The sequence below is a fragment of the Delphinapterus leucas genome, chromosome 4 (assembly GCF_059928025.1).
Source record: "Delphinapterus leucas isolate spDelLeu-1000000601 "Yukka" chromosome 4, BTC_Dleu_Yukka2, whole genome shotgun sequence".
Taxonomy (NCBI): domain Eukaryota; kingdom Metazoa; phylum Chordata; class Mammalia; order Artiodactyla; family Monodontidae; genus Delphinapterus; species Delphinapterus leucas.
Genome location: NC_143132.1, coordinates 54388357 through 54399825, shown reverse-complemented (window position 1 = coordinate 54399825; position 11469 = coordinate 54388357). Strand labels below are relative to the sequence as shown.

General features: G+C 42.1%; 1 pseudogene; it reads left to right on the top strand.

Moving 5' to 3' along the window:
- The first annotated feature begins 2447 nt into the window (after window positions 1-2447).
- LOC149749311 (uncharacterized) lies at window positions 2448-10696 on the top strand (annotated as a pseudogene).
- The last annotated feature ends 773 nt before the right edge of the window (window positions 10697-11469 follow it).

Here is an 11469-nt window from a genome sequence, read left to right as displayed (position 1 = left end):
AGAAAGTTAAGAATGAATTGGAGCCACGGAGATGCTGTGAGGGTTTTCCAACTCATCCTTTTCTTTTCTCAGGATACTTAGACTAATTGTCCTCATAACATCCACTTATTGGCACAGTGTATCATGAAACCCCTTCTTTTGTCATCTATGATGCTGTTATGTAGACATGGACCTATCTTTTATTCTGTCTGCTTAAGAACAGTTTCATTTACCAAGTTAATCAGGAAAATACAATCATAAAACTGAAGAGTATTTAATAATTCTCGTAGGCGTTTTCATAGCATAACCCCCTGGACAACTGTGTAACCCTGAATATGAACATTACTCACTACTTGGCCTTTCCAGGGAAACCTCCAGAGAACATCAGTTCTCATTTGCATAGAGATGGGAGTTGCCAATCACTGCCTTCCCCACTGCAGAAACATACAGAATCATCTCAAACCTGGCTTCTCTACCTGTTAGAAAGGAGCTCGATTCAGTAAGTCACTCAGGATGGTTATAACCTTATAGGATTTGACAGATGTAAGGAACTTAGTTCTACATACAATTTTTATGTAATCTATGAAAGGCAGTGGTGCTCAAATTTTCCCTTTCCTTCTCCAAAATAAAAAATGTTTTGAGTTAGGCTTGTTTTGTATTTTCATTTTGCAATAATTTTTCTTCTTTTTTTATTTTTTCTAGTAGTTGGGAGATAAGATGAAACTGGGGGCATGTTAATGCAATTATTATGAAAAGGATATACATTTTGATCACTAATCACCAACTTCTAGGGAAGATAGAGGAGGGAAGTGAAGCAGACAAGTCTTATTTAAGAAAACCTGACTGGAAGAAATGGGTGTTGTTTTGAGTTATGATGCCCCTTGTTGCTTCTTATACAGCTATTTTTATTAGTGCATTTTCCTCTCACTTCCAGTTTGAACAGCACTAGTTTAGAATTATGAATTCATAGCATCATTTTGCTTAGGAAAAAAAATGGTTTCATAATCAAACGTGAGGATCTACAATAGAAAACAACTTTTTTGTCCTTCAGTTTTCTCAGTTGCCTTGAATATAAACTCACAAATATCTTGATCAATGGCTACAGAATTTATAAATATTTTGTTTAAGGCTATTGGCATAGATGCTAATAATGAACACAATGAACTCATAGTAAAATAAATTATGTAAAATGACAAGAGGGATCAGTGATACTTTTCGTCACTGCATTGATGCTTCTTCATTGATTTAGAGTAGAAATTGGTTGGCAGATTCAGTAGTATCAGGACTTGTTTTACTGATCAAATACAAAATGAAACCAAAAAAATGGACAAATATTTGAGAAAGTAGTTTCTTGGTACCTAATTCAGAGAATTCTATTCTATGAGTAATTTCAAGAATCAATCTGGACATTTCCTTAATTCATGTCAAGGAATATTTCTCTTAATTAAAAATTGTAAGACCCACATCAGAAACATATATTTGAATTGTTCTGCAGTTCAAAGTTTAGTTTTCATATCCAGTACCTTATTTGATTCTCACAATACCTCCCTAATGGTAGACAGGGCAAGTGAGCTATACCTGTTTCACAAAAGGGTTAACAAAAAGAGGAAAGAAGCTAAGCAAGGCCGAGGTCACAGAGCTGATAAACGGGGGAATCAGGATTTGAATACAAATCATTTGGCTCCAAATATGTCCAATAAATTGTGTTGCTTCTCCTACTTTAAACTAATATGATTACAATGGTGATACTGATGAGGTAATTGAAACAAAGATAGTTTATCTGGGGGCCTAAATTACTCAGATAACTGACTGGATGTTTTTGGTTGCCTTGCAAATTGAGACATGACCTGAGTGTTACTGAGGAAAAAAAACAAAAATTACATTTCTAAAAATGCCCCTTGTTGGGGGTACCGACACTCACCCCTACTTCTCAAATCTGTAATCTAAGAGATCTAAAAACTCTTGAGCCAAGAGTTCCCAGAATGATTTTTGTTAGAGAATATAATCACTCCTCGGATATAGAGACTTCATTAATTCTTCATATCTTGCTACATTTCACATTATTTTCCTCAGGACTAAAGAATCTAAAGTTCTAGATTCTCATCCTTAGTGATGTACAAGGTATATTTTAGTGATATTAAAAAAATACATTCAACTGTACCTACTATGTCACAGGTTTTCTTCTTCATCAGTTACCTGAGGTGAAAATATGAACATTACTAATATACCTAAATAGACAAACATATGAGATAGTCATGGTATTATTAAATGCTATGTGAACTTTCTAGAGGTTCAGATCTCTCATCATATGAGATCAGTTTGTTAATGTGAGACCGTTTTTCAGGGATGTGGACTGTAGGTACATGTTTATTTGTGCTCCAGAGGTGCTATTAAATATCTATCAATTATTTCTTAAATTTTGCATCAATGTACACAAAATTCTTTAGTCACTAAAGAGTTAACCTGACATGGAAAATTTATCCATGCAAAGCCCTTACTTTAAGTGCCTGGTTTGGGCACGCCCTCATGGTCTTGGAAGGTATAGAAAGTTCTTGCACACTCATAAGCTTCCGGCCATAGGAAATCCTGCAACAAGTAAGACTAGTGATGGGACTTCCCTGGTGGCGCAGTGGTTAGGAATCTGCCTGCCAATGGAGGGGACACAGGTTCGAGCCCTGATCTGGGAAGATCCCACATGCTGCAGAGGAACTAAACCTGTGCGCTACAACTACTGAGCCCGCACGCTGCAACTACTGAAGCCCGTGCCCCTAGAGCCGGTGCTCCACAACAAGAGAAGTCACTGCAATGAGAAGCTGGCACACCGCAACAAAGAGTGGCCCCTGCTAGCTGCAACTAGAGAAAGCCCGCATGCAGCAACGAAGACCCAGCGCAGTCAAAAAAAAAAAAAGGTTGGTTAGAACAGGTCTCCTCTGCAGGTCTGGGAGGCCATTGCCTGGGCCATAGCCTAGCAGACAGCACATGCTGGAAAAATATTTGTTGAATAAATGAATGAATGGTCCATTAGCTGATTTGGAGGCTTTATCTGCTCTACTGCTCCATCAACTGTCTCTATCCCTCAATAACTTGTACTGTCATCAGTGGAGAAGAGTTTGGGGACTCCTTTCCATAACAAATGTCCAAAGCATGTAAATAATTACAATTTAGCCCAAAGCACTGATTCTAGCTGAAAGAGAGAACAAATGGAGGAGTGTGACTGACAAAGTGACTAAAGCTGATAAGAGCTCACCAAAAGGAGAGACAGAAGCTGGAGCTGCGATAAACTAGAACTGGAAGCCCCTGGACCAATGGATATTTCAGTTGGTTGCTCTGTTCAGTTTAGAACAATACAGCAGTTAACATATTACATATCAGGCACTTGACATAGTCTTAGGTGCTGGGACTACCAGGGGTCTGAAATTCAGGAAACAGGATATACCTATATTTAAACAGTATTTTAGTTACAGTTTCAAATAATATGCCGAGTATTTTTTCTTCAACTTCCAGAAATCTTTTTAGGTTAAGTATCTCTAAATTTAAAGTGATGGGGTAATCTGAAAAAAGTATAATACATACACTATGTTTTCCTCTATTTCCAGACTTTTTTTTGACATCCTGTAGATAACAAATGGACCTATTGTTTTAAACATACTGAGCATATTAAAAACGTAAGTAATATCCTACTTAAAAATAAATTAATCCTATGCTTCCTAATTTTTCTGATACACTAAACATAGGTTATATAGACAGATTTTCAACAGGCTCCAGTCTAATAGAAGAGAAGGACATGGGAAAAAAATCATTTTCACAGACTGAGAGCCATCACAGAGAATATAAAAAGAACAGAAATGGCTTCCCCCATGAGCAAGAGATTATTGCTTTGGGGAGATGTAGCAGAGTCAGGAAAGAATTCACACGTGTAGCACTGTCTGAGCGGAGTTTGGGGCAATAAGTAGGCATTTACCAAGAGGACAACGTGGGGAAGAAATTCCAGGGACAGGATGGGCATAATGCAAGAACACAAAGGCAGGAGACAGCGTTGTGTTTTTATAGAACTACAGCTAGTTTAGTATTGCTCAAAGTTTCAGTGAGAGGCAGAGGTGAGGGTGGTGAGAAGTAGTCAGGGGCTAGTCAAGTAACATATTGTTTGCCATGTTAACGGGTCAAATTTTATTCCATAGAGTTCATGGGGAATCAGCAAATGATTTTAAGTAAGGAAATAATTTGGTCAGAGTTGTTGAGAAAAGGCAGCAGTCCCCGTTGTTCTTGCACAGCCTCTCAACATCCCTATGACCCGAGAGTAGGTTAAAAAGAAAGAGATTAAAAGCAAAATAGGGCTTCCCTGGTGGCGCAGTGGTTGAGAGTCCGCCTGCCGATGCAGGGGACACAGGTTCGTGCCCCGGTCCAGGAGGATCTCACATGCCGCGGAGCGGCTGGGCCGCTGAGCCTGCGCGTCTGGAGCCTGTGCTCCGCAATGGGAGAGGCCACAACAGTGAGACGCCTGCGTACCGCAAAAAAAAAAAAAAAAAAAAAAAAGAGAAGTAAATAGAAGTCAGGATGTTATAAGCTGGCTAAATCTATTTGTTTTAATGACAGTGTATGACTGTCTATGTTCAGTGCTTGGGACTGAAGATGGAGGAATAGTGGCCTAGTTCGTACTATGGCTCTTCCATTCTCCAAAACAAGAGTAAAAATTTTTCCAGAATACTTCATCACACTCCCTTTATTATTTCCTTTCCTTTTTCCTACTTCTCAGTTATCAACATTGGGTAGGCATGGGATCATAGGAAGAGGAAGAGTGCAGGAATGGCTGCATTAGGTGGGTCATCCATATTGCTTCTTTCCCCACTTCACACCTTCACTACAGCAATGGGAGTTATTAGTAGCATGGAAAACCAAAATCCAGGGATCATCTGCAAGTCTTATTTTAGGAACTTGTTCTAGCCTTTTCTGCTATCAAACCTCTCCGGCTTTTCTTTTTCATATTAAGAGTTCTTACCAGTTAACATTAGCAGAAAGGAAATAATTGAGTTTCACCCGGTTTCTCACTCCCTCTGGGAGAGGAACTACAACAGTAAAATATCCAGAAGGGAAGCAATTAGAAGAGGAAGCTAGGGATAATCAAGATTTGACTGTACGTTTATTGTAATTGTTGAATTATTTACATTCTTTGACTCCTCTTGGACTGAACTGCGGTGGTTTGGAGGGTAGAAAGGACACTGGGCAAGGAACCAGGAGGTGCTTCTCTGGATCTCATTCTGCAATTAATTAACTGTGTGTCTTCAGATAAATCACTTCTTTGAGTCTGTTTTCTGATGAGGAAAAAGAGGGAGTGTGATTATATCAATGCTTCTCAAGTTCAAGTCCTCAAGTACTTTGCATCAGATTCACCTGAGATGGTTCCAAAATATACAGATTCCTGGATCTGACTGGAGGATATAGTGTAGTGGTTGAGCCTGTGGACTCTGTATAGGACTGGGCGTAACCCCCTGCTATGCCACTTACCAACTAGGTGACTTTGAGCAAGTTATTTCAAGCCTGTAATATCTCATTTTTCTTATCTGTAAAGCAGGAATAATAATAACGGTATCTACTCCATATTGTCCCTGGAAGGGTAAAAAGGTATAATACTTTTAAAACATCAACTATATTGCCTGTCTCTAAGCATTCAACAGATGTATGTTATCATTTGTATAGCCCACAGTATGTATGTATGGGGTATGTGTGTGTGTGTGTTTGGTGCTGGGTAGGTGCTCCATAAACATCTGTTGAATAAATAAGGGAAGTATAACTGAAGGGTTAGGTTTCTTGTTTTTTTGGGTTTTTTAAAAGCAACATTTTTTGACCTCAGATCTGATATTCTTTATTAGCCCCAGGAATTATTTCCCCAAGAAAGGTAAAGATAGTTTGAGTGTTGTGTTGTGCTCAATCTTTGTCCCAGTCTTAACTCTCAGACTCATGAGAGCCTCATGATAATTTAAAAAATAATTAAATGATAAAAGTCCCAACAAGTGGGTGAGCTGAGAAAGGCAGGGAATGAGTCTCACGGACCTTGTTGGCTGGATCCAGCTGCCACTACATAACACAATGACTCTCACCTAGGTGTGCATCTCCATTGTACCTCACAAGATGCCGTGAATTCTCAGTCACTGTTGTTACAGTTGATTTTGAATCATAAAAAAAGGCAAGATTCCATTTCCCGTTGTTGACCGAGCAGAAAACTGGGCAATGTAACTTTAAAAAAAGCTTGAAAATCAGGGCTATCAAAAACAGAGAGCGAACTTCTATCCCCCATTAACCTACTGATCAAAACATTCCACGTACATTGAACTATGTGCTTTTTTCGATGATGGTGGCCCCTCGCTGAATTCTGCTTGTGATTCTCCCTGGTGTTTTTAGTGAGAGGAGTTACCAGTTTAATACCAACAGAGAGGAAATCGCCTCGGAATCTCTGGAGGTGGCCTCCTAGAAAGATCGCCGGGAGGGGAGGAGTCCTGATTGTCCTGGAAGAAAAGCATGGCCCCATCCGGGAAGTCAAGGCTTGCCGGGAGGCTGGGGTTGGCGGCTTTGAGTCCTGGAGGTGGCAGACGCGGGTACCGGCCAACGTTGGAGCTGTGGCCTGCGCTGCTGGTGGGGGCTTGGTGTGTGCAAGTAAAAGACGCACAGCCGGGCGGACACGCGTGGGCTCCGGCCTCAGCCCCATCACGCGCGGGTACGGGGCTGAAACTGACCAGGGGCCATCCTTCCCTGGCGGACGCAACGGCCGCCTAAGATCTACTCCTGCACCGACGGGCGCTGCCGGGGGTCGAGAGCCCTGGGCCTTGCTGGGCGCGGCAGCCCCTCCCCTCCGAGCCCCGCGCTTCCGCCCGAGACCCGGCAGCGGCCGTGACCGTGGACGTGCCGCGCCTTCCGCCTGCGCCTGGGAGCTGCCGCCGCCCGTCCGCGCCCCTGTGCGCCGCGCCCACAGGCCGCGGGAAGGGAGAGCGTCCGGGCCCGGGGACCTCCGCCACACGCCGGAGACCCTCTCGGAACTGGACGCTGGGAGGTCTCGGCTAGCCCCGCGTTTCGCTCCCGCCGGGGATGGGCCACTCGGCACCTGCGGCCGCTCGGGAGCGGGGACTCGGCGGGGCTATGACCGGCGGCTGCCGCCAGAGCGATATGGGAGGGAGAACGGAGCTAGCGGAGCTTCCTTCCTCTCCCAGACTCGCAGCAACACTGGAGGGCCCGACCCCCAGCGCGGACGAGCGGGGACCTCGTAGGGGACCAACTGGATTCCGGATCTCCTGCTGCCACTTGCAGATTGGGGGCGCCAGTACTAACGCTGTGAGCGTGTAGTGGGACTTTTCCGTTGTCGTCCTCTAGACCCTCCGCCGGGAGCGTCTTCCCGCTTAAACATTAAGTCTGTTGTGGAAGGCGATTCTCCTCCCTCTTCTCTTCCCTCCCTGCCCCCACTCACCTTCGTTCATCTGTCTCTCGCCTTCTTCCCAAAAGGGCCAAGACATATGGACACGGGTGAACAAGTTAGGATACTACAAAGTGTGTGTGTGTGTGTGTGTGTAGGGAAGTGGAAATGGGGTGGGAGAAAATAAAATTAGAAATATCTGGGTATGTAACATTAACACACATGTCCCCAGCCTGCTAGCAGTCTCGGCGTCCAAGTGGAGGCAAATTTTACACTTTCAGTCCTAGGAGAAAATTAGCCGGGGGTATCCGGGAGCTTTCTTCTCGATATTTATTTTATTTTTCTGAATCATATACATATTCCTACCAAATAAGAATCATCCCCAACCAGAGAAGTAGCACGCTGTTGGGAGGCCATTCCTGGACACAATTGAGGCGGCTTCCGTGGCCTTTGTCACCTCTACAGCAGAGGTCACTGGACTCTGCTCAAGGTGTTACATGAGGGGCAGGTGCTTGGGAAGCCACCACATAGTGCTCTAATGAACGATCCCATCCCGACTGAGGGCAAATGCTTTTCGTAAGGGTGAGGTGGATTGGTGCAGGGTGGAAAACATAAACTGAACCTGGGGTGTATCTTGGACGCGCCCCCTCTCCCTCTTCTCCCCAGCCTTCACCAAAGCAGCGACACGTTCCTCTTCACACCCAACATCCTCTCCCTCACTTGCTAACACCTGCATTAAAACGCCGCAGTCGGAGGGGAGTGTCTGCGAAAGGCAGGCTCCCTGAGAGTCCTCTCGCTACTGCGTAGTCATGGAATATTCTTTTATTCAAGAGGCTCTTCTAGTTGATTCTAACGGGGCTCGGGCTACTTTGCCCCTCACCACCGATAGGGGGCGGCAGATGCCCTGCGATGCCCCGGCGACTTGCAGGAAGAGCGTCCTGTTGTCTCTGGGAATCCAGCTTAATGGAACGTGTGGGTTGGAAGGTAGGACCTACCGCCTCTACGTCTATCGCAGCAGCTCCGGGGTCTGGGGTCTCGGACTCTGGGCGCGTCCTGGGGGCCCTCGGGGCTTCCCTGTGCAGGGAGTGAGAGAAGTCCTTTGAGCCCCAAGCAGTACCTGTAAACTCAGCGTACAGCATAAATAAATACATTCAGATGTATGCGAACGTTATGATTAATACGATATATAGACGTTTGAAGGTGTTACAAAATCGATTGAAGCTCTTGATTTTTTTTCTTTTTTTCTCAGTTCTCTTACTAAACAAGACAATTGGAAAGTACGGCTACCGCAGTCTGGATTCTGGTGGCGGTAGGGTCTGCTCAATTGCTTTGAATTTTAAAAGGGTTTCTCTCAGAAGTTGGGAACTACTGTTCAGCCATAAAGTCGTAGGATTAGTGTGGTAAAGGTTCCGAGGCATCTAGGAAGGGAAACAGGGTGGACTCGGCGGGCTCGGCCAGGGTGTGTGTCTGCGAGCGCGGCGAGGCGTCTGCGGCTGAGCCCTGTTCCGAGAGCGCGGAGCTGTGCCGGCGCGGATTGGTCCAGACCCAGAGGGATTCGCTGCCGGCCGGATTTTCCCGGAAACCTACCTCGCTGGGTAACTCCAGCCCTTGAGTTTTCACAATTGTCAAAGAGGCATTATGTGTCTTCTGCAAAGCCATATTCCCTCAGAAATGAGAACTACGCCCCACCAAGGTAAAAAGTACACATGTGGAGCAGTAGTTTGTTTTCGAAGAAAAGAAAAATCCAAAGAAAGTTTAAAAAATTGGAAGACTGGCTATTACAGTCATCTCTAAATAAATAGCTTTTGCAAGCAATAGCTTCTAGGTTTTCCAAATGAAAAAGTATGTAATAGTAGCAAGGTTGTGTCCTTACTCTATAAATCTCATGCACAATTAAAAACTCTGATTAATACCTAAAATACCTTTGGAAGGTAGAGAAGAATTACAGTTTTTATTTGTAGACATTATCACAACACGGGCCTAAGATGTTAATTTTAATTATGGACAAAACATATTGGTGTTATATACTTTAAATGTTTTTCCAATACTGTAATAGATTCTAGAAGTGCAGCCATAACTACTAAAGAAAGGAAGAATTTCAACAGCACACTTAATTGTCAGAAATGTCATTAACGTGGGAAGTCCCTAACATGTTGTAAGAATATAGAATCTTCCCAAAATAATGATGAATATTAATTAAGGTACTATAAAATTTGTAGGAAAATGTTAAATTTGTATTTGAGAAGAATGAGGAAGAATTAAGAAGAGAAGGAAAGGACTGACTTGTCCAGGTGAGGAAAAGAAAGCTAATAAGTCTGGGTAGGGAATTTCCAAATTGGGCTCAAAATCCTAAGACAAACCAGAGGCCCTGCTGCTCCTGTGGATAGTCAGTCCTATAGCTGTTGAACCAGGAGATCTGGCTCACCTTGGAATCTGAGAATGCGGAGTGTCTGATGACAAACCTGAACAATTTTAAATTTGCCAAGGACCAGCACTATTTACCTTCAAATGTTATGTATTAAACAATTGCACAGGAAGCATGGAAACATGTTTTATTCCATGTTTTACAGGTGGCAAAAATTGCACCAAGGGCCAACCATGAAAGGATTCTTAAAAAAATTTTTTTTGGTCACAAATTATCAATACTATGAAATATCGATAATATCAACTTTTAAAACAGTGTATTGATGTGTAACACAACTTGGCTTATTTACTTTATAATGATGCTGTCATTTTGTGTGCCACAAAGCAGCTTTACAAGGCAGGTGTCATTAGTTCCATTTCGCATATAAGGAAATTGAGGTTCAAAGAGCCTAAGCTATTTGCCTAAATTCACAAAGCTATTCACTAGAAAGCTACTTTCTGATTCTAGAGCCCAGGCTTTTTAAGACTATCTTGCTGCAAACCCTAAGACTGCAGTGTGTCCTTATAAGGGACAAACTCTTGGACTCTCAGATATCTGGTGATTGAGCAAAAATGGGTAAACTCATTACTATCACAATTTGAGTGACCAAAAACCCAAAACTAAATTAAAAACAAAAACACCCAACATGCCGCAGAAAATCTCAGCCTCCAAATCATTTATGGAGGTAATAATGTATAGGGAGGAATCCACACCTATTTTAAAATTTCAAAAATCTAAACAGAAATTTCATGATTACTCTAGATAGAATAACTAAAATTCCATCGTTTTTGCTTTACCTGACGTTATTACATGGATACAGCTCTGTATCCATGTAAATTTCCATGGCTGTATCCAAATAAATTTTCTATTTATTTTTCAATCTAAAAGAGGAAAATGAATTAACTGTTACTCAAATGTAGTTTGTTTGCTAGATAATATCTTTAATTACATTACGTTCATGGAGGGTAGTAAATGATAATAAATATTAAAAAGGAGACTTTGGACATGAAAAGGAACCACTGGTACATGGTAAAATCTCATATAATACAGTTAGTTATTCTGTGTTAGTTATTAGTTCTACCACTTAACGGTAGGTCTCTGATTATGAAGGAGTTTTGCTGCATTTGGGATTTTATATTGCATTTCCACAAGTACCATGCATTGGTATGTAAAGAACACTAGTGGAAATTGGTTATATTTAAATAATTAACACCATTCATTTGGGGCCTTGAAAGATTTCCAGGAAGGAGTATGTTTGGATATGATGTGATAACTGGTCAGACAGAGCAGTTTCCCTAGCTCCTCCTGATTGCTCCTTTTTCTCTAGTCCAACAATTCTCAAATATTTTAGTCTCAGGACCCCTCAAAACTTTTGCTTAAAAAAAAACACACAACTTTTGCTTATGTGGGTTGCATCTGTTGAGACTCATTGTATTAGAAATTAAAATTGGAAAAACGTTTAAAATATTTGTTACCTAAGTTATAATAATAATCAGCCCATTACATGTTAACATAAATGACATATTTTAATGAAAAATAGCAGAATTTCCCAAAACAAAAAACAAATTGAGAAAAATGTTTTACATATTTTAATTAATTAATTAATTAATTTATTTTTGGCTGTGCTGGGTCTTCGTTGCCGCGCAGGCTTTCACTAGTTGTGGTGAGCAGGGGCTACTCTTCATTG